The sequence below is a fragment of the Callospermophilus lateralis genome, unplaced genomic scaffold (assembly GCF_048772815.1).
Source record: "Callospermophilus lateralis isolate mCalLat2 unplaced genomic scaffold, mCalLat2.hap1 Scaffold_89, whole genome shotgun sequence".
NCBI classification, from domain to species: domain Eukaryota; kingdom Metazoa; phylum Chordata; class Mammalia; order Rodentia; family Sciuridae; genus Callospermophilus; species Callospermophilus lateralis.
The window spans coordinates 1,646,955-1,672,177 of NW_027517018.1; positions in this window are offsets into that span (position 1 = coordinate 1,646,955).

Genomic DNA, 25,223 nt, shown 5'->3' on the forward strand with positions numbered 1-25,223 from the left:
CTTAGATATCTTTTTAATATATCATTAGTTTTTTCTACCTTTCCTGAAGATTGAGGTCTCCAAGCACAATGGAGATGATATTTGATGCCTAAGGCTTTGGATATCCCCTGAATGATAGCTGCCTTAAAGGCTGCTCCATTGTCACTCTGCAGACCTGTGGGATTATTTCCTGTAATAATGCCTTGACTACCTCTCCTGCTGGTTCAGTTCAGGAGTGGTAGGATTCAGTCCATCAAGTAAAAGTATCTATCATAACTAATAAATATTGAAATCCATTACTCTTAGGCATATGGGTAAAATCAAGTTGCCAGTCTTCCCCAGGGAACTGTCCCGTTCTTTGTAATCCTGGGGGCTTTTTGGCAGAATTAAGTGGATTATTTCTTTGGCATGTGTCACAGGCTTTGACTATTTGGAGGATGGTCTTTGAAAGATCTTTTTCTTCAAATATCTCTCGGGTTAATTTGAGAGTATTTTCTTCTCCTAGGTGGAAAGATTGATGAAAGGTATGTAAAATCTTCCACTGGGAATTAGCAGGTAAATAAAGTTTTTCATCTTCCATTTGAATCCACCCAGAGGGTAAAAGAATACCTCCTTTAGATAGTGCCTATTTAGTTTCCTCCTGGGTGTATTGAAGTCTTATCTCTGGGGGAGGGCCTGTCCATATCAAAGGGGCTAAGGTAGTTATCTGTGAATTTCCCTTAGCAGCCTCCTTGGTTTGTTGGTCTGTTTCCTTCTGCTATTTCATCTATCCCTTTCTGATGTCCTTGGCAATGAATTACTGCTACATCTTTGGGTAAATGGACAGCCTCTAGCAGTCTTAAGATTTGCTCATAGTTCTTTATAGACGTTCCCCAGTTGTTTGAAATCCTCTTTCCTTCCAAATTCCTGCATGTGCATGCAGGATTAGGTAGCCGTATTTAGAGTCAGTATAAATATTAATTCTCTGTTGTTTCCCTATTTCCAATGCTCTTGTTAGGGCTATCAATTCAGCTACTTGTGAGCTTGTGCCTGGGGGCAAAGATTTTGCCTCAATGGTGTCATGTATGGTCACCTCAGCATATCCAGCTTTGCATTCTCCTTGTTCCATAAAAAAACTCCTATCTGTGAACATGGTGAGGTCTGGATTGGATAGGGGAAGGTTTTGAAGGTCCTTTTGAGCTGAGTAATTTATAGCTATTACTTGTTGGCAGTCATGTTCAGAATTTCCATCTAATTTCTCTGGGAGTAAGGTAGCTGGGTTTAAATTAGAACAAGTCCTTATTTGAGTTGCAGGCCCTTCTAAAAATAGGGTTTGATGTTTTAGAAGGCGATTGTCTGAGAGCCATAGTTCACCTTTTGTATTTGAAATTCCTGAGAGATCATGGGAGGTGTAGAATATAAGGTCTCTTCCCAGGGTGATTTTAATTGCCTCAGGGACTAGCAAGGCCACAGCTGCTACTATCCTCAAACAATGAGGCCATCCTCAAGACACTAGATCAAGCTCCTTACTGAGATAAGCTACTGGCTGTTGAGCTGGTCCTTTCTTTTGTGTGACCACTCCTAGGGCTATTCCTCCTCCTTCAGTAACAAATAGGTTGAATTTTTGTTCAGTGGGTAAGCTGAGGGCAGGGGCTTGGAGTAAGGGCCCTTTCAATGCCTTAAAGGCTTTAATCTGTTCTGGTTCCCATATGAGAGAAATCATTCCTTGGCATAGTGTCTCTTTGAGGAGGCTATAGAGAGGTTTAGCTATTTCCCCATATCCAGGGATCCAAAGCCTACAGTATCCAGTTATCCTTAGGAAGCCTCTAAGTTGTCTTATGGTTTGAGGTAGAGGATATTGTCCTAGGGGGGGTATTCTTTCTGGTCCTAGCTTGCAAGTTCCTTGAGACAGATATAATCCTAAATATTGAACTTGTTCTTGGAATAACTGAACTTTTTTCTTTGAGACATTATAACCTGTACTAGCTAAGAAGTTTTAAAGCTCTTTAGTAGCCTTTTGACATTCCTTTTCAGTAGAGGCACACAAAAGTATATTGTCTACATATTGTAGGACAGTCAGAGATGTCTTATCTCTGAACTCTGTTAAACCCTTAGCTAGGGTTTGGCCTAAAAAATGAGGGCTGTCTCTAAAACCTTGGGGTAATACAGTCCAAGTTAGTTGAGATCCACTATCTGGCTCTTCAAAGGCAAACAGACATTGTGATTGGGATTCTAAGGGTATACCAAAAAAAGGCATCTTTTAAATCTAACACAGTAAACCAAGCAGCGACTGCTGGAATCTCAGATAACAGGGTGTATGGATTAGGAACCATAGGGTAGAGAGGAACAACTGCTTCATTAGTTATTCTCAGGTCCTGAACTAGTGGCCATTCCCCTTGGGTTTCTGAATTCCTAAAATGAGTGTGTTACATGGGCTATTGCAGGGCACTAAAAGTTTCTGTCTCTTGAGGTTCTGAATGATCTTTAATAAGCCCTTTTTTGCCTCTGGACATAGGGGATATTGTCTCTGATGTGGAAAGACATAAGGGTCCTTTAACATTATTTTAATTGGAACTGCACTTTTTGCCCTTCCAATTTTGCCTTCAGTAGCCCACACTTCAGGGTTTATATCACATTCTAATAAAGGCAAATATAATGGTCCTCTCCGTCCTAAATTCATTGTAATGGACGTCTGAAGTTATGAAAGTAAGTCCCTTCCCAATAAAGGGGCAGGGACTATCAGAAATGCATGAGAAAACATCACCCTGTCCCACTCACAACTCAGTGGGGGAGTAAGCCTTCTGGTAATAAGCCATCCAGACACCCCTGGTATGGTTACAGTATTAGAGGAAAGGGATCCAGGATAAGAGATGAGCACAGAATAACTGGCGCCAGTATCTAAAAGGACGTTGACCTTTCGGTTCCCTACAGGGAAGCATACCTGGGGCTCACATGCAGTGATAGGAGTCACGGGAGCCAGAATCCAGCCCAGGCCACATCAGGCCTGTGTGGAGGAGTATGGCTTCAAGAACCTACACCCCTGAGGACAGTCACTCTTCCAGTGATTGCCTTGACATTTAGGGCAGGGCCTTTGAGGTGGACGCTTGGCTTTCAGGCAATCCCGTTTGAAATGTCCTACCTCTCCACAATGGAAACACGTCCCTTTTGTGGATTGAGGAGCATTTCATTTTCCTCCTACACCCTGGGAGCTTACTCCTCTAAAGGCAAATACCAATGCTTCAGTTCTTTTTCTGTCTCTGAGCTCTTTCTCCTTTTGTTCCCTCTATATCTCTATTATAGAAAACGGAAGTAGCAAGTCGGAGGATATTATCTAAAGATTTATCAGGGCCATATGCCAATTTTTGTAACTTCCTCCGATGTCTGGGTCTGACTGAGTGATAAATTTGTCCTTTAAAAGTAATTGGCCCTCTGTGGATTCAGAATCCATGGTGGTGTGTTTTCTCATTGCCTCTCTGAGTTTCTGCATGAAAACAGCAGGGCTTTCCTGGAGGCCCTGAATAATTTATAAAATCTTAAAATAGTTTTTTGGGCTTTTGCTTGATTCTCCTAAGGGCCTCAAAGACCGACACTTGAAAATGGCTAATTTTCCAAGCATCTTGCTCATCATTTGGGTCCCACTCAGGATCATTTCTGGAAACTGCCTGTGCTCCAGATGGGTAATTAGGTTTGCTCCTAGTCTGTTCTGCTGGGGAAGGAGCAAGGTGTAGTTCATCCCCAAATTCCTCAGCTGCCCTCCGAGTAGCCTCATTCTCATTTAAAGTCAAGGTCTGGTTGAATAACAGCATAATATCTTTCCAAATGAGGTCAAATATCTGGCATAAGTTTTGAAATACCTCAATATATTTATCTGGTGCTCCAAAAGTCAGTTTTTATCTGGCTTAGGTCTTGAAGGGAGAAGGAGGTATGTACTTTGATTGGCCCAAATTCTCCTCCTGGAATCTCCTGGAGAGGTAATATATTTGGTTTATCTTTTGGAACAGATGCAGGGAGGCCAGGATATGGGGGACAGGAAGGCTGTTGTTGCACACCAACAGCAAATAGAGATTTTATGGGTTATCCTGATTCCTTGTCCTCAGTAGGTGAGTCCCCAAGTTTTTCTCTCTTCATGGCAGATATCATGGCTAAGTCTACTTTACATTGTTGGCATAATTTAGACAGGAAAGAAAACCTGAACATATGGCACCTCACACCATTTTCCTTCCTTTTTTGCAAAATTTATCAAGCTGTAAAATTGTATTAAAATTGATACTTCCCTCTGGTGGCCAGGTTTCTCCATTAGGGAGTTTGTATTGAGGCCAAGCCTGGTGGCAGAAGAAAATGAGGTGCTTTTTCTTGAGCATCTAAGGGTCAAATCTATCCCAGTTTTTCAATATGCAGGTACGTGGTGTACCTGGCATATTGGAAAGTGAAGCTCCCATCTGAGTGAGAAGAAAAGAAAACAGGACTCAGGAGCCCACACCAGAGAAAACTGTTCATCTCCCTAAGCTTGAGCTTCCTAAATGGTCCAGAAAACCCATCTCTCACCTTGCTTTGCGAAGGGGTTTCTGGTCCCCTTTGTCAAAGTGATAGGTTCTCAGTTTGCCCCATGCCAAAGACCCTGGGAGGATTCAGACTTAAGGGCTTAACTGATTTCCTCCCTGCCACTAAAAACCCACAGCAAAAGAAAATTGTGTGCTCTTTTGTCCCCTTTGTTCTGTAGACTAGAGGAACCGCATAAGGGTGAGGGATATCTACTGATTGTAATGTAGTGCTTTCTATCAGAGCGATTACTGGAGGAGTTGGTTCTAAAAATGCCTCTCTAGCAGCTTAAAGAGAACACAGCATATTTTAAATATCAGAGCAGTAAAACAGACTAGTGAAAGTTACCTATGCATCTTAGGGAACCTGGGCAGATTTTACTAATTATCCCATGCATTTCTCTCAGTCCTACAACCTGAATTGCTAACATTTCTGACCTGCGAAAAAAGGGGAGCATCCTGGAGGGAATGGAAGCAGGCTTGGGAGTGTTGCATAGCCCATACAGAGGCAAATGTAATTGGGACTTTCCCTCAGTGCCATTCATCTAGCAATCACCCTAGATACCACTTAGAGATGTTGGGAGGGGGCTCAAGAGAAAGGGAGCTTAGGAATATGCCTGAGTGTAGCCCAGACTGCAGTTGTTCCAAACTCCTTCCTCCACCTCCACACATCCGAGACAGATCAGGATTTAGGGACACTGTGTACTCACACCAATTGCTCTCTGGGCCCAGACAGAAAAGTTGGAAGTGGCTTTGGAAGAACCCAACATGTCTGCTTTGTATTGAACAGGTGATTTGAGAGCTTCCTAGGCCGGGAAGCCTCTAACCCAAGTCTCGAAGAGTGGTGGCTGCACTAATTGCATAAGTAGCCATCGGGTGCCCATCTTACCCTCCAAAGAGAAAGAGAGAAAAAGATGCACCTTAGACAAACATGGGGTGCGTGGAGAGGCGCTTACCTCAGTGTAGCATCTCAGTGCAACCTCCAATATATTACTGCTGTTCACTGGTGACGAGTCCTTGCTTCCCCAATGTTGAAGAATAACACCAGAGAAGCACGCCCAGGCAAGGACAGAGTGGAAAATTAAAAGTTATTTAAAGGACAGCAGAAAAGATTTCTCCCTCCAGGAGGAAGAAGGGGATCCAAGAGATGGAATCCATTGAAGGGCGAATGTGTTCCACTTTTTATAGTTTTCAGTGATGGAATGTAGTTGGGAAGGCCCAAAGGGTTGGGACACAGGTGGGCCAAAGAAGTAATCTGGGCACTTCTGAGTCAGCATCTTCAAGTTTGCTGTTCATTAACACTTCTTTGGAATGGGCTATCTTCAAGTTTGCTGGGGGCTGATCATTAACACTTTTTTGGGATGGGCTATCTTCAAGTTTGCTGGGGACTGCTCATTAACACTCCTTTGGGATGGGCTATCTTTATGTTTGCTGGGGGCTGTTTATTAACACTTCTTTGGGATGGACTCTGGCCTTGGGCTTTTTCCTGCACTTCATTAACTATCCAAGAGTTGCTCAACTTTTCCCAGAATTCGTTCTTAACATGGCCTCCATTTTAGATCTCACTCGACATTAGACCCGATTTACCTAACTACACTGACTACATAACTTTAAATCTGGCTTCAAAATTATTCCATAAAATAGAAAAGGAGGGAACCCTTCCAAACTCATTCTCTGAGGCTAATATCAACCTGATACCAAAACCAGATAAAGATACATGTAGGAAAGAAAACTTCAGACCAATATCTCTGATAAACAAAGACACAAAAAAACTCTCAATATAATTCTGGCAAATTTCACACAAAAACATATAAAAAAAATAGTACACCACGATCAACTGGCTTATATCCTGGGGATGCAAGGTTGGTTCAACATATGGAAATCAATAAATATTATTCATCACATCAATAGTCTTAAATACAAGAATCATAAGATCATCTCAAAAGATGCAGAAAAAGCATTTGACAAAATACAGCACCTCTTCATGTTCAAAACACTAGAAAAACTAGGGATAACAGGAATACACCTCAATATTGTAAAATCTGTCTATACTAAGCCCAACGGCAACATTATTCTATTTTTTTAAATTAATTTTTATTGTTGGTTGTTCAAAACATTACATAGTTCTTGATATATCATATTTCACACTTTGATTCAAGTGGGTTATGAACTCCCATTTTTACCCCGTATACAGATTGCAGAATCACATCAGTTGCACGCAACATTATTCTAAATGGAGAAAAATTGAAAGCATTTCCCATAAAAACTGGGACAAGACAGGGATGCCCCCTTTTACCACTTCTATTCGAAACAGAATGCCAGAGCAATCAGACAGATGAAAGAAGCTAAAGCGATACAAATAGAAGAACTCAAACTCACTATTTGCCAACTACATGATTCTATATTTAGAAAATGCACTCTGGATTCTAAATTGTACCTTAAAAGTTAAAGTCAGTTAAATGTGAAAGTTAAAGTTAGTAAATGTGAAGCTAAGGAAAGCAATTTGCCAAGTTGGTATTCTCTGAACTAAAAGTATGTGTAGCAAAACTCTCAAATTTGTATTAAAAAAAAAACTTGGTTGGTATTTATTCATGTTATTAGAAATTTTATAGCTGGATAAATTAACCTGTTATTAATAAGTTACTTATACAATTTTGTCTTACTCTTCACAATAAAATTGAAATTTAAATGCATTTTTGGAAAATAACAAGGACAGCCTGATCTGTTTAAAGGTGACATTGTAAAACATGGAAGTATTCTGCCACTTTTTTTTCCACAAAAAGAAGCTAAAAGCTCTCTTAGCCTTTCTTTAATTCATGTTTCAGATGTAATGTTGTATTGTGCTATTTATAAAGAGCCCCACCTTACCTGAGATAAAGCTCTGCTTCCCACCTTACTCAATGTTAGGATAGCTCCAAAGTAAGCTAGACTGAAAAACCAGTCTCTATCTCAGAGCAAAGCCTGTCCAAGGAAGGGACATGATCTTTGTCCTTGGAAAAACCCACAGAGCACTCCTAGGCACATTCCCACCCTGCTAAGTTGTTTATCTACAGGAGAGATCTGCTGCGCCAGGTGTCCCTGACTCAGTCAGGCTAGGTGGGGACCCATAGCAGCCCCCTAGCAGCCACCAATCAACATGAGACAGGGAAATGCCAGATGACCCTCCCAGTAGTTTATGATGTTGGGAAACCATGTAGTTCAGCATGTACACCCCTCTTGGCTTAAACCAATCAGTTCAAACAAATATCCCCTTTGTCTTGACCAATCACCCCTAGACAAGATGTTCCCGCCAGTGAATGTGCTAATCATGTCTTAGAGTTGTTATTTGATTTTCCCGAGGTGTGTGATGATTTGCTAAAAGAGGCTATGATGTATGTGAAGTCCCTGCACTCCAAAAAATGTATAAAACTGCTGCAAACCCTGGGTTCGAGGCCTCTCAGCATCACCAGTTGCTCTGTGTGCGTGCGGAGGACCGAGCTAGCTCGCAATAAACACCTCTTTGCTGCTTACATCGATCTTGGGTCTCTGGTGGTCTTTTGGGGGTCCCAAATTCGAGCTTAACAAGACTTCAGCTCATTTAAAATTGTTTTCAAATGATTTATTTTTGTTGTAAAGATGACTGTGATCTGAAACAGGGCATATAATATATAAGTAAAGATTCAAGATTATGAAAGTCATTTTTCTTGGTTCATAGCTATTACACAAACTGAATATGTTTTTGCTCTATTAATTTCATTTTGTATTTTCCTTGTAAACTTTGTAACTGTTGCCTATTACTGTTTCACAGAGGTACTACTTCTAAAAAAAAAAAACCTGGGTTAATTTGTGATAATAAGTCATTACTGACAGGATAAATAGTATATAATGCTGACTTCCAGTACTAATAATGACCCCAATTAAAAGAAAATGATAACTCTAAAATTATCAATCTTGAAATTATAACCTATTACTCCCTCTTTAAGACTGGTGAAACTGGCTTGCTAGGTGTTTAAAACCCAAAACTTGGAAAACAAAAGTCAAGGAAGTAAAAAGAAGCCAACATTTTGGCCCTTTCCCTCTAAGGTGGGCCAGGACCCAGAAAACAACATGACCCCTCATGGGTGTGAAAAACCAGCCTCTATCTCAGAGCAAAGCCTGTCCAAGGAAGAGACATGACCTTTGTCCTTGGAAAAACCCACAGAGCACTCCTAGGCACATTCCCACCCTGCTAAGTTGTTTATCTACAGGAGAGATCTGTTGTGCCAGGTGTTTCTGACTCAGTCAGGCTAGATGGGGACCCATAGCAGCCCCCTAGCAGCCACCAATCAGCATGAGACAGGGAAATACCTGGGATGCCAGATGACCCTCCCAGTAGTTTATGGTGTTGGGAAACCATGTAGTTCAGCATGTACACCCCTCTTGGCTTAAACCAATCAGTTCAAATGAATACTCCCTTTGTACTGACCAATCACCCCTAGACAAGTTGTTCCCACCAGTGAATGTGCTAATCATGTTTTAGAGTTGTTATTTGATTTTCCCGCAGTGTGTGATGATTTGCTAAAAGAGGCTATGATGTATGTAAAGTCCCTGCCCTCTCCAAAGAATGTATAAAAATGCTGCCAACCCTGGGTTCGGGGCCTCTCAGCATCACCAGTTGCTGTGTGTGCATGCAGAGGACCGAGCTAGCTCGCAATAAACACCTCTTTGCTGCTTACATCGATCTTGGGTCTCTGGTGGTCTTTGGGGGTCCTGAATTTGAGCATAACAGGGCCTGCAACTCCAGCTTTCAGCAACAATTTCACACGCAATTCTGAATTCTCATTCATAATTTTCTCACTCTCTCTCTCTCTTTTTATACTGGGGCCTGAATTCTGGGGTAATTGACCATTGAGCCACATCCACTATAAGCAATGTAGGGTCCATGTCCTACAGAATAGTATTTAGGATGATGGTTATGTTCTAAAATATGAGATGCTTAATTCTAAAATTTACTTAGTTAACTTCTTATTTCACTCATTTTTTGTATAATTTTTTTTTTAATCCCACAAAAATCATACAACTTACTCCCTTGGCTTTGTGCTCACAAGAACTCTTAGATGCTTTCTGCTGTTTAAGCTTGATTTCAAGAAGCAATCCACTTCATTGAAAGGTCTCATAAAAACCAGGTCACCATTAATAGCAAAAATCTTTTTTCCAACTTCCATGCCAGCCATCTAAAAGAGAAATCACACACACACACACACACACACACACACACACACACACACACACACATATATATATATATATATATATATATATATATATATATATATATATATATAATTCAAATGGTGACTTAGTAAGAAATCTAAGTTTTCACAGAACTAGAATCTGAACAATTCAGAGCTTACACACTTTGGCATTTTAAACACATCTGTAATGTTTTATGCAAATTTACAGAAAGGATAAAAATAACAAAGTTTTCATTTTTTGAGGATCTAGTTTTGAATTTGATTACAAAGCTTCAGTGAATTTCTCATCCTTTCCTCCTTGAATTGACATTGTACTCCTCTTACTCCTTTTTCTATTGTATAAAGAGATCCTTTTAAAATTTCACCCTTTAAAACTATATTTAAACCCCAAGCTAAATTTTTTTATACTAAGAGAGTTTCAATCCTTGCTGTGTGTATATATCTACCGACATATCAATGACACTCAATGGGCACCTCTAGCCTGACATTTCTAAGACCCTGGCAAAAGGACCTGAGTATCCACACCATCCTCCCTTCCTACTTTTTAGGGCAGCTATGGAAAATAGGGAGATATACCCCAAGGGCAGCTTCTCTCAGGGTTTTTGGTCCTATAGGAAAAATGGGAGGAGTAGGAAACTTGAGAAGAAAGGAAATCTAGATTCTATAAAAGGGTTAAGACACCCTCATTCCCTCAGCACCAGCTCTTGACTCCCTCCTCTGTGGACTCTGAACTGTCTTTCTCTCCATTCTGTCCTTTAAATAAAACTGAAGAGGACCAGATACTGATTTTCAAGACCAGTTTCATTAGCATCAGAGTCTCCAGCAGAGGAGAGGAGTGGGCAAGAGAGCTCCAGTAATCACAGAGGTGTCAAGAGTGCAAGATTCTGAGAGAGGACAAGGAAGACATCACTCCACCAAGCCAACCAGAAGCTTTTCTTAGCCAATCTACTTCCCATAAACTCCATGCTGCTTTTGGCTGCCTATTTGCTGAAGCCAGAATGAGACAGGCAGATTGGCAAGGGTCATATCCAGAGAATGAAGGGATTGAAATGTTAATTCTTTCAGAGCCCTTCCTCTACCCTTATCAAGAACCTTCCCCAGCTCCAATCCTCTTGCTATGGTAACCAGTCCCAGGTATTGTCCTTCCCTACAGGGAGTTGTAAAAGTTGCTAATTAACTCACCCTGGGCCCCCTTCCTGCCCAGATCACTCTTCCCAGGCCACTCTAGCCCACCTGTTTCCTACTTTTTGGAAATTCCACCCAGCATTTCCTTGGCCTAGTCATAGCAGGGAGGAGAGAGATAAGGGGGAAGAGAGCAGAATAACAAAGGAAGCCCAGGACATATAAAAAAAGGCAAAACCCCTCATTTCCTGGGATACTAGGATACAAGCTATGGCCCACTTCTCCCTCCTGGGAGAAGTCTATGTTACCCCTTTCTAAATAAACCCTACTTTATATGCTTGCCTCAGAGTGCTTCCTCTAATGTTAGGTACATTTGAGGGAGAAGATAACCAGCAGTATCACTAGGAGAGGGCATTCATTTGTGTCACAGCAGATGAAGCTGGGCGTCCAAAGCATCTGTTGAAAATGCCTGGAAAAACATGTCTCCATAAGTTTCCAGTTGGAATTTCTGATTAGAGAGGCCCCAGGGACATAAGAGGTGCCAAGGTATTTGGCCTCCCAAGAGGTCAAGAAGATCAGAGTTGTAGATCCCAGGAATTACTACCACCTCCCTATCCCAAATATCTCTGAATGCATAGATAGGAGTTCAGCATCCACTAATCTCAAGGGTATTTGGTAGAACCTGAAAATAAGACCATGCAAAGACATTTGTCTTTGCTAAGGATACTTATAAGGTTGATTTCTATTTGTTAGAAGATTTATGTTTGTCTATCATGACAACAATTTTAAATAAGAATGCTAATGTACATTACCTCAGCATTAGACCCCTTTTCTACCAATTTTATTATTGGAACTTTATTTCTGTCTTCTAGCCCAAAGCCATAACTACCATCATTATATTTAATCTGAAATGCAAAATAATAGCATTGTTGGTGAAAAATTATAATTAAAACAGAATGAAGGCATATGTATCACCACCAAATATGTTTATTCAGGCTTCTGCCACTCTCTAATGAAAAGGCTTAACATATTAACTAACTTACCAAAAGTGACTTGGCTATAACATTTTCCACAACTTTTAAATCATGTTTCACAAGTCGATGTTTCATATTTGATCCTTCCATTTCCTCATCCACAAAAAAATGGAAAAGTAGGGGCTCATCTTTGAATTCACTTTTTTCCAGGACTACACAAACAGAAAGATTTAAATGGTTTCAATTAATTAAAAAATCAAAATTTCCACATCTGTAGACATTAGTTAAATAAAATATCTACCCACAATCTCAACTTTATATTTCTAGGACAAGTGACACAAATATCCCTCAGATTTTTTTTCTATTTCTTTCTATAATTTCAAATCAATGTTTCCTTTAAATTGCTGTTACTGAAAGGATTTTGGATTTTTAAAGTAATTATTTTTCCAATGTTAACTTCTTTTCTATTTAACCAAGTCTGTCATTGATCAGATTAAAATCCAAACTTAACTAAAAGGTTTTAATAAATCCTAACATGCACTGCAAAGCAAACTTAGAAACCTATGGTGTTCTCAACTCATAGTAATCATTTTATGCATGTTTTTAATATCATGCACAATTATGGAAAATTTAAATAGGTGAAGGGTTGCCTTTCATGTCTGAGCAAGTCCCATGTGTCACTTTTCTTCTAAGACTTTCACATAAACATGCTTTCTGTGTGAAATGTGATCTTTTTTTTTCCACATAGTTCTTTTCTGTTTAAAAGCAATATTCAGCCAGGTGTGATGGAGTACACAGCTCAGGAGGCTGAGACAGGAGGATCACCATCCTCAGCAAAATTGAGGCTCTAAGCAACTCAGTGAGACATTGTCTCTAAATAAAATACAAAATAAGGCTGGGGATGTGACAGGAAATCCAGGAACTAGGAGACAGGTGAGTGAGAAATAAAACACGGAGAGTAGGCAGAGATACACAGGATTGTTTATTTGTCAGAGCTGACAAACAAAGGCACATCTCTCCATAGATGGAGAGAGGCAAAACAAGTTTGGGGTTCAGGACTTTCATGGGGCAGGCTCAGGGATTACAGCCGGGTGGGTTCCACTGTGGCTGTTAAGGGAGAGGTTGGTATCAGGGAGGGTGAGCCTTTCTCAGAAAGACCCTTAGGCTGGAAAGTGAATTTTTTCTTTAAATGTTGGCTGTCATTTAAGATGGCCATCCAGATGCTATTCAAGGACCTTACATATGTGGCTCAGTGATTGGGTCCCCTGAGTTTAATCCCCGGTACCACCTCAAAATTGCAATGTTCTCAAGTAATCTCATTTCGGTCAAGGTCAGTTTTCTTCCTTCTATCTGACCATTAATATTTTTCACCAAAACCCTTAGGATCCTTGGCATGGACTGATGACATAAAGTTTATGTTTTGTTAGCCTTGTTTAAACAAAGTCTAAATACTAAAGAATTTGTACAGAATGAGATCCTGACATCTGTCAAAATGCTTTACAAGAGAAATCTTCTGTATTTCTTATTCATCTGTCCTTTGTACCTTGAAGTATACTTCTTGGTACAAGTTGATTCATAGAACTAAGAGCTAAAGGGAAGATAGTGGTCACAGGGCACAGTAGAAAGAATTGTGATGGATTAGTCCAGGTCTGGAACTGATTCTGGATGTGATAATGAGAAAACTACCTAAGCACTCCATACTTCAGTTTTCTTAGTCTGCAAAATGAGGGTAATAAAATTTTCACCATGTTGCATTAAACTACAAAGAGGTGATCTTCGTAAATAACTTGGAAACTTGGTAAGCAATCCAAAAAGACCGCTATTTCATTTCATTATTTTTACAGAGTTGCCTGGATGGGAAGACTGTATTGATCTCTGAATGAAAGACTCACTGGCAACGTATCAACCATGACATAAAAGCAACACAAAGTCATGGTGAAAAATAGAAATGATAACATATTTTAGATTAAATCTTGCCTAAATGAGATAAACAGAGTTACAAAGCTCTGCTATAGCTGCTTTCATTCATCAAATAACACATCAAAAGCAACAGGGGAAGGCATCAATATAGCCAGGCATGAGGCAAACTATTTTTCCCTTGTCAGTTATCACTACTCTGTTGTAATACAATATTTTACAATAAATGTTTAGGTAAATATACTGCTTCCTGATGTTTTATGTTAAAATGAAGAATGAATCAAAACTTTTGAGAATTATCAGCTTGATATTCTAGTTTTAATTCCCTAAAATATTATAATTTCTTCCACTAAATGGTTCTTCAGGGACTAGTGTTTCTCTTGTCCAACCACATAGTGATCTGTCTACACAGAGAAGGGACAGAAATCCCCAACTAACACGTGATAACCAAGAATGCTCTCAGAACTGCTAGGAATTTGGCTATATTTCTTTCTTTTTTTCTTTTTTTATTTTTTTATTGGTTGTTCAAAACCCTGCAAAGCTCTTGACATATCATATTTCATACATTAGCATGGATGTGTAACCCATGTGATTCGGCTATATTTCTTTCATAAAGGTGTAACAACCTTCTGTAAATAACTGGCAAATGAATACAAGTGCTATGGAACATAGTTAGAAGCACATTTTTTTCGAAAGAAAAATGTTTTGAGTCCACAGATTCTATAACCGAGTGTGAAGAGAGGAAAAATCCAATCTTGTTATTTTGATAAATCTATGAACTTTATTTAAAACTTTTGTTTGATGACTTTCAGCAAATCATCAAAATCAAGTCATGAAACTAAAAAAAATCAGTCACTAATGGCCAAAAAGAAACATTTTCCCCAGAGATCTATAATTTAATTCCCTAAAGAGATTTTGAAAATATCCCCTCAAAAACAATAAATATTCAGCCATAATTCATTTAATTATTCTACTTTCTAGTGTAATTTTTAAAAATATGAGTCTAATCTGAAATCAATTCAAAGAGGTACATGATCAAACCAAAACTTCTAACTCAAGCCATTGCTCTTCTGCAATTAGCATCATCTAGAAAAATAAAAGAAGTCATGGCAACTGGTAGAAAACAGCAATTTGACACAGGAATGGCACCAGCAATGAAATGGATTGACGATATGGTGACTCAGCATGGACCCAGGGCAACACCCAGTCAGACTTGCTGGTTCCTCTGCACATCATTAGAGTACTGAGATACTCCCAATGTCCTAAGAAGAACCAAAATAATGAAATGCATCTGTAAGCTTCCAAGACAAAAATCCCTACCATGGTGCATAAATCCATTGTCACAGAGTTCAATGCCAAATATCATTGCCTCTTCTCTGGTATGGCAATCCTCCTGTTAACCAAAAAGTACTGTGTAAGTCAGAATCAACACAGGCTGTCCTGTATCTTATCACACTTGATGCCCCTAGCACTATATTCGATAAAGTCATTCATATATCTGCATGCATTGTTTCCTAAGTCAGAATGCATCCAACAGTTATTAGATACATCCATTATTTCATAAGACAGAATGCATCCAACACTCATTTAATACAAAAATGCTTTCTTTTGACAATAAATAAAAATGTTTAATATTCTCTGGGTAAAATTTTTATTAAATATGGAAATATATAAGTATATAATATTTGTTGCCTCTACACATAATCCCTGTTATTTCTTAGATACTGTATCATGGTTAAGGAACAGGAAAATAGCCTATAAAATGATGATGCTCTAAATATAGGTAGGTAAAAACCAGTTTGCATGATCTTGGCCAATCACTCTTCTCTTCCACCAAATGCCCTTGCTTTTGAGGCACTCTTAACACAGTCTATTAATCTCTGGTGACTTGTAAGACCTGAAAGTGTTTGGTCAAGCCAGCAAATGCAAGCTTTTCTTTCACTCTATAGCCAAAAGAAATAATCATATCAAGCAACAGAACCCAACAAAACAGCCCAAGCAACGTTTTAATGTAGTTTTGATTTGGAAAACACAATTCTACTGATAAAGATCCATCTACCTCTATGAACACATATCTTTGTAGCTATATAATCTCATATTTATATGTTTTATAGTTTAAGCAACTTTTTCTCACATATTGTCTCATTTTTTCCCTAGCATATTCTTTAGAGCTTAGATCCTCAACCAAATCTATTTTCTCTTCCTTATCAATTCTACTTAATTTCTATTGTCAACACCCTAGTCTGATATTTGAATTTTCCTTGTACAAAGTATCAACTTTTCTTCTGGGAATTAACATATGCTATTATAGAATTCAACTTTTCTACACAGGAATTTCATGTTCCAAAATTTTACATTTATATCAAAAATTTTATTATGTTTTCAAAACCTTCCATGTCCCTAGTTTTACTGTCCCTCTCCATATTCACATTACAAAGCTTAATACCTAGAGCTCTCATATTAGTCAGCTCAGCCTCCCTGTGTGGCCTGAATTCTCTGTCATTTTCGTCCTTGTGTTCACTCAGGTAATTGTTCATGCTTGCAATGCCCTTTCCCTTGCCCTCCATTCATTTAAATTCTACCCATTGGGTATGAAGAACCCAGGGTAAGTTTCACCTCATGCTGGATACACAAATTAGGGTTTTATCTGAAAGTAATCGTTCAGTCTCATCTAAAATATTAACATTTAAATGTAAAAATCTGGGTGTCATTAAAAAAATAAGTAATCTTAAAGAGTCTAAAAATAATATTAAACAACTGGGGATATAGCTCAGCTGGTAGAGTGCTTTGTGCTTTGCATGCACAAAGCCCTGGGTCCAATCCCCAGCACAGAAAAAAATAATAATAAAAACAAAAATAATATTAAACAATAAAAATATCAAATTACATGTGCAGAGATGAAACTAATAGGTTTAAATATTAATAATGAAACAAAAATAAAGACTTTATGATGAAATACCAAATGTTATCATCTACTTGTAACAAAGATAGAGACTTTTTTTAAAAACAATGGTTTATCTGCTCATAAAATTGACTCTAATATCCAAGTGTAATAACAACATTTCAGATAAGCACTATCTTTTCTCCTAGATAATAAGTTCAGTTAAAAGGGTATCAGTTGTTTTAGCTTTTTCTTTAATTTAATTAGTGAATTTTCATTCACTTATTAACTGACCTAGTATGAGAAAATATCTAAATAAGTACTATATTTGAATATATTTATGATGTACTAGATGTCTTAATTTGTTCTACACTTAGAAGCAAATCATTTTCTTGACACAAGCTGTCAGCATCCAATTCCTGAGAAGTGAAGAAACAATAACAATAATAAAATCTGTACTTTGCTACTTAAAATATACACAGACATATGAAAACTCACATTACCAAAGCACAATTGTTATCTAATAGAGAAAAAGGCATAGGGAAACTAGAATCATTTGCAAGGACTAACAAAAAGATACTTTAAAACAAACTAGTAAAAAAAAACATGAAAAAAATTGTAGCAAGTATTTGATGATGCTCAAATTATGCCTAGTGTTTTTTGATCAATCTCAGCTGATACTTTTAAAAGACAAGACAACATAAAAGTTAAGTTTAAGGATTCTGAATTGAGAATATCTATGTTGAAATTCTAACTTTGCTTCCTATTAGTGATATGACCATGGAAAAGATACTTCACTGTACCTCATCTGTAGGCATACATTAATTTTTTAAAAAGTGCCAAACTCACATGCTCAAAGTATAGAACAGTAGTAAATGAAACTCAGAAACTTGTGTATTTACCTGTGCAATTAACCAGTCTATCAATTTCTTGGTCATGACAACAGATTTGTAGGTCCTGAAATGGTAATCTTTATCTCTACAAAGGAAAAAGAATCCAAATACATTGAGTAAATAATAAGTGAGCACAGCGACATATTTTTCATTTGGTGTTGGTGTACAACACAAAAGTTTACCAATTTAATGAGAATCAATTGCCCATTAATGCACAAATGTACATGTTTGCAAAGTGTGGACAATGCCTGAAAAAAATCCTTCATCGTCTCATACAAGGGGAAGAGAGACTGATTATGACATTGAAGCAGAACATTTTCTTATATACAAATAGGCTACTATTGTTATAATATCTAGTAATAATTTAGCTGGAGGTGTAACACCTCATAAATAAAGAAAAATTAAAACAGAACTTCTTCCTTTAAGTCACATAGAAGTTTCTACTAAACTAAATGTGGAGAAGAAAGCAATGCCCATTATTCCCACTTCTGTATTCTCCAAGAAGGAAGGGTTTGTATTTAAAAGAAGACTGTCCATATGGCTCTGTTGTCCTGAAAACCCTGCAGGCCTACCCTGAAATAGATACACTGAGCACTTGTCACCTCTTCTGCCTGATCAGAGCACGGACATAGTGACACCAAAATTCCAGGGAAAAAGCAGCCCAATGGGTTCTCTACATCAAGTTCAGTAGATTTCCAAGTACTGAGGGAAATAATCACTCAAAGTTCAGTTAGATACCAACAAAGTCTCATGATCAGACCCAAGGGCAGAAATTTATAATTCATTCATTTTGCAGGCCTGAATCAAAAGGAAATGAGGAAATCATGGTCCTTTCAAAATGTCAAAAAGAAAATGCAAACTGCAAAAGCTTAAAGTGTCTACTAATTACTAGCTCTATTCACTGTTTAGCCTCTGTCAGTAATTTACAATTAATATTTCCATCTTTTTACCCACTTGCATTAAAAAGCTCCAAGATACAGTTGAATTTATGAGATTTCAATATAAATAAACTAGGTCAGCCAATAATCAAAGGCAGCTTTTTCTTTTTGAATCTTTTAAATCCACTTCTACATTTCTGATACCTCACCACGCATTCCATCTGGGATTCCATAAGCATCAGTAAGAAATAAAAGGGACAGTGTGTTATACAACACATGTAGACTTGTGGTTAATATACCCATTTTTCTATATGTAAGTTGAAGCCATGCATATTAAAAGCATGACGAACATATATTCCCTTTGTATTATGGGTTTTGGCCCATTCAATTTTCCTTGGACAAGTCAAAAACAATTACCATTTCTATCCAGAGAATGATTCTTTGTTATCAAGTCTTAGAGAATGTACCCTTTTGGATAAGAAATCCCATATGGTTAAAATATATTTTTAGAACATATTTTCACACATATAAGATCAATATGCACACAGGTGACATGGCAAATTAAACCATTCCTATTTTCTACTTACCGAGCAGAAAAAAATCACCCAATTCCTATTAAGTACTTAGTATTCAGTTACTCAAAATATTTGAAGGGTATCCATAATAGGATCATGGAGTAAAGTCAATAAATATTCATTATTTTCATTTCTTTCTACTTTGTGAAGCCTGTTTGAAAAAGTGCACATAACATTTCTGGAATAATGGATAAGATCTTGAATTCTCCTGCAGGATATGCATGCAGTGTGATTATGCAGTGTGAAAGGACACACCACACACTTAAGACACAGCTTTCTGCAATCTCTCTTTCCTTCTCTCTCTTTTAGTCTCGCATTTCTTGGAATTGAAAATCAGAATGAAAAATAGAAACACTGCACACATAAAATATTTGGATCCTGCAGCCAAGAATGAAAAGCATCTTTATTCATTTCAGAAATGGAGCACACATTTCTGTTCTGAAAATATGATCTAGCTATTAAACTCCAAATAGCATCTAGCCACCTAAAATAAATTTAATGTTCTATCAGTTAATGTATATTACCAAGCTTCAATAATATTCCTCACTATCTAATCTATTAGTAATCTTAATATAAAACTCTAGATCTTTCACGAAGTCAAAAACAAAACTAATCCTAATTCCTCCTATCAAAGAAGCCATATCTCTTCAGTAACAAATACATGAAAGAATAAAATTTAAAAGTTGTATTTGGTAATTTCAAAGAAATTTTAAATTTTCAAATATAAAACTTTTCTTAAGACTATTAGAAGGAACTATCATAAGATAAACTATATATCTAATAATTAATTATACAATGTAATTAAAAAGGTTAAAATACAAGTAATCATAATGATAAACATTCAGAGTTCATGGTATTTCCAAATTCTCTCCAGTTAACTATTATTTATTAATATTAACTGAGTGTGGATTGTTCCATTTTCAAGTTTATAATTTACCATGTAATAAAAGCAAAATAACTTTGGAACTCAATATAAAAAAGTGAAAGGCACAGCATAGAGTCTCAGAAAAATTAAGGCATACTTTAAGATAAATAATTACTTAAAATACTAAATAAAGTAAAATTTCCACTTTCAGAAGAAGACAAAATAATCCAAGTTCTAATATGCAATAAAAATATTTCTATTTAAGATTCCTGGAACATAGAAACCAGACTCACCTTATCACTGGGGTAAACAGACTATGAAGATGACAATACAATCTTACACCCTCTGAAAAATAAAGGAATGGTAAAAGCAAGTGAGGTGCCTCAAGGGACATGTCAATGCCATATTGAAAGAACAAGCAAATTCACTGTCAATATCCTGCAATCACTATACCAATTTCAACCAGTGTAAAAATCATCCCAATGTTATGATAAATCCAAAAATAATATTTTAAATCATTAATAGCAGGATTCAATTGTACTATGAATTTATCATATACATGATATGCTCTAATACAAGGGCTTTTTGATATTATTTTTCTTAAAGTATAAAATTTTTAAGACATAATTTAGATAGAAAGTAAAACTATATAGTAAATAAATCAAAGCACTGACATAAAAAGAGACAAAAAAATCAATGGAATAAAATAATATCTCAGAAAGAATCCTAAATATCTATAGTCAATTTATCTTCAAAAGAGTTACCAGGAACACACAATAGCAAAAGACAGAGCAATGCCTTGAATTTGAGATATCAGTCCACAGCTTCTGTGTTGATACAGAAAATGTCTGGGGGTAATGACCTGACTATGAGAGCTGTAATCTGATCAGCCCATTCTAGTTTGAATGGGAGTTAACTATAGGCAGGTAGGGCATGGCTGAAGGAGATGGGTCACTGGGGCCTTGCTGTTGAGGAGTTCTTCCTCTTGGCCCCTTCCCTCTTTCTCTGCTTTCTGACCTGGTCAGGAGGGAAGCAGTTTCCCTCAATCTCACCCTTATGCCATGATGGGCTGTCTCACCTTGGGCCCAGAGCAACAGAACTGCCCAACAGTGGACTAAGAATGCTGAACCATGAATCCCCCAAAACTATTCCTCTCTAAGTTGTTCTGGTCAGGCAATTTTCGTCACGGCAATAAAAAACTGACTGAAAAAAAATTCTCTTTAAAAAGTGGAACTAGAAAAATTGTATATCTGCATGCAGAAGAGTGAAAATGGACCCTTATTTTACGCTACTCAAAATCAACTGAAAATGGATTAAATATTTAAAGACCTGAAGCTATAAAACTACCAGTAAAAAGATAAGTAATGAATGTAATACCCAAAGTGCTTGCAATAAACCCAAAAATCAATTAATGGGATTACATCAAACTAAAAAGCTTCTGCATATCAAGTAAAGTAATTAACAAAATGAAAGGGCAATATATGGAATGGGAAAAAAATATTTACAAACTATATATTCCATTAGTAGGCTAAATTCCAAGACATATTAAGGAACTCAACACCACACTACAAATACTCCCATTGAAATACAGGAAATGGATCTAAATAGGTACTTCTCAAAATAAGAAATTCAGATAGCTAACAGATGCAAGAAAAGGTGCTCAACATCTCTAGTGATCAGGGAAATATAAATTGAAGCCACAATGATATCAACTCACATCACTTAGGATGGCAAATATCAAAAAGACAAAATAGAAGTGTACAGGAGGATGTGCAGAAAAGGAAACTATGGTACATTGTTAGTAAGAGTGTAAGTTAGTACAGCCATTATGGAAAACAGTAGGGAGGATCCTTCAGAAATTAAAAATAGAATCATGATGATCCTCCAATATTACCTCTGTAAATATATCCAAAATCAGTATGCAAAGAGATATCTACATACCCATGTTCACTGAAGCATTACTCAGAACAGTCAAGATATGTAATCAACCTAAGTGTCCATCAATGGATAAACAAAGAAAATGTTACATAATGTATTATACACTTGAAAATTGCTTAGGGAGTAAATGTTAAATGCTACCACCACAAAAAATAATAACTATGTGAGGGAATGGGTATGTTCATTAACTAGATTGGTGATAATTTCCTACTGTGTGTGTGTGTGTGTGTGTGTGTGTGTGTGTGTATGTGTGTATGTATAAAAAATATCATGTTGTACACCATAATTACATATAACTTTTATTTGCTGAGTACACCTCAGTAAAGAATCCCATTAAATATTCCCATTAAATTTTCTCTTTTCCAGGCTGCTATTTTATAGACTCCAAAATTTTTAAAATGATTGTTTTAGAGAATAAAACCTTAAAATAAGATCAAAGGTTTATATTTTAAAAGTTCAAAGGTTTATATTTAAATATTTTCATTATGGGGAATACAACATTTGCAAAAGAAAAAATTTGCTGCAATAAGCTATACTTTCAGGATTACATAGAAGACTTTGACTTTCTGCTAGAAACACTGAAAGAGGACAAAACTGTCAGAATTAATTCTCATTAACTACATTTGGTGAAGCCAGTTGAATATTAAAACATTAGTTAGTAAACACATGCAGTGCACATGCAAAAGAGCATGCACACACAGTTTTACCCAACCCACCAAAGTTTGGGGCATGCAGCAATAAAACTGAACCAAGATTATTGCCAGACCCCAAATAGTCAATACAGCCTTTGGAATCTTTTTCCTTAGGATAAGCTATAAAGAAAAAGACACATATGAAAAAATTAAAAATTAAGAGAAATATATTGAAATTTTATACTGTATTTCAAGATGGGTCATTTATTTCTCCTATGTAATCTAATCTCAATTTTGCCCCTTAATATTCATTGAAATAAATTATTCTCTTGATATTCCAAACTTCAAGGAAATATTGGGCCCAAATGTCTCTTGCCACAATAAAACAAGTGGTAGCTGAACTCATTGTTAAAGGGAGGGTTCAACTGTAATGCAAATGCTTGTGACCCTAATAGTTCCAGCCCTGGGCCACTCTGTCAATCTTAGCCACTTCCTTGGAAAAACAGTGAAGACTTGGAAAAACACATTCCATCCACTGCCCAAATTATCTAGCATGAAGAATTTATTAACTAAAAAAGAGTTTAGGCATCTTGCTTAATGTAATCCTTACAACAATTCTCTCTGAGAGAACCAGAGAGATACAGGAGGTAGAGGAAAGTGTGGGAGGAGGACCTCTGATTTGTAGCATATGTTAATTTCTGGGATATAAACAGCCTCATTCTGGGCAATTTCAAACTACCAACTTACAGTTACTAACACATAGTTAATTATGAGTGTCTCACTGTTACAGCACATTTCCACCACACAAAAATAATAACTTCAATAATAAATATCCTCAAGAATATAGGTAACAATAAAATGAAGTGAAATAGTTAGAAAGTGTTTAACTTTCAAGAATACATCACCTTTACTTATAATATAACTTGTGTAAATGTTTATATCGTTTTAACATTAATAATAATTTTTCTTAACAACCAACCAGCTTGCAAAATATTTTAAATTTAATTATCAGCTCTCAGGAGCTTCTATAAGCCAACTTCAGCACACTAGAGGATTTAACAAATGGATCTCTGAATTCTCACATAAGAATTTTACTATAAATTCTAGAGTCAAACAAGATGAATATTAACAGCATACCATGGAAAAAGCATATGCTACCTGAAAACAAGAACTCCCGTTCTAGCAAGATATTGCACCTGATGATATTCTCAACAATATTTGCAGAGGGAATAATAGCAATAACAGTCAATTTTTTTTTAAACTTGCTCTCTTATTACAGATGGTTTATTCAACTTTAATTTAGGGATTCTATTTTCTTTAAAATGCACCTGGAACCATATACAAATGAATCTACCACATTTGCCTCATAACTTCAATCTAATAGAATTACTCTATTAATGTGAAATTGCTTCATATGTTCTTTTTTTTTTTCAGTACAGATGTAATTTTATTTTGAATATTTTTGATACACAGTTGGTTGAATTTGTAGATATGGAACCAGTAGATACGGAAGGCCAATTATACTTAAAATGAGTAGAATAAATGAATGTTAAGCTTGAGCCAAATAGCCAAATGTTAAGCTTAAGAAGAACATTATTCAGATTTATCTAGTTGCTTTTGTGATTTTTAAAATTTATTTTTTCTCCAGGAAAACCATCATTCTAAGAAAAAGCTTTATAAATATATACCGTTTTAGTAACAATCCATATTTCCTGATGGATTTCAAGCATTTTAAAATTCAGGTACAAGCTTTTAAATTTTACTAGGTGCTAGCAGCTTAGTTTACCTTAGATACCTATTACTTTGATGAATTAATAATGTTTACAGGGTACAAAAAACAACTATACAAGCGACGAATCAGCAGATATCTTTATTGACAAACAAAAACCATGACTGATCATTTTAGGCAAGTTGTTTGCCAGCTGGCTTCTCTGGGACAGACTAACCAATTTTTGAATGATTTAAGTATTTTGTTATTTTTTTCCCCTTTCTCTTTCATGCTTACTTTTAGTCAGTTTCATTGGTGCACAAGTCATTTTATGTTAGCTATCAGGAGTGTTCAGGAAAAGAAACAAGAGGGTAATTGTTTTAAGTAAAAATTCTAAATATGCTTTTGCTATCTTCCTTCTGAGGATTAAATGAGATTGCACAAGTGAATTGCCTAGCACATAGCAAATGCCCCCCAAATGATAGATGTAAGTAGCCCTTGTATCTATGTTTTCACAAACCAGCAGTTTTCAGCCCATATCATACATTAGATTTCTGAAGAGTTTTATACAATATCAGTGCCCAGGCCCTATTTTCAGACCCTTGGATTCGTTGCTATGGGGTGGAATTCTGGCACTGGCATTTTTAAAAAAGCTCCCTGGAGTATTCTAATATACAGCAAGGATGAGTCTTTACATTAGATTCTACCAACCAATCCTAATAACTCTATGTCTCAATTGCTCAGAGGTCAAGTATACCTACATTTTTAGATATATCTATCTACATACATATGACCATACAACTATGATTGGTCTCTATGAGAACCCCTTCTGCCATTATTTTTCCCTCTCCATCCATTAACCTAGAAGGTAATCCATAACCTTTCTGGAGGTGCAAGTACCAAATATTTTGTCAAATGTAACCTGATTCTCAATTCCTCAAATGTAAGACTGAACACACACTCTCATCCTCACTTTTTCTTTCATCCTTTCTTTGGAGCTCTTAAACCTTCTATGGGATATATGGATTTAAATTGTTTCTAAAGGATGTTCAGATCTAAAAGATCCTTGAGGCAGACAGAGGTGATAGGGAATGGCTAATCCTGAACTGGAGTTGGTGGTTTTTCTCTTTT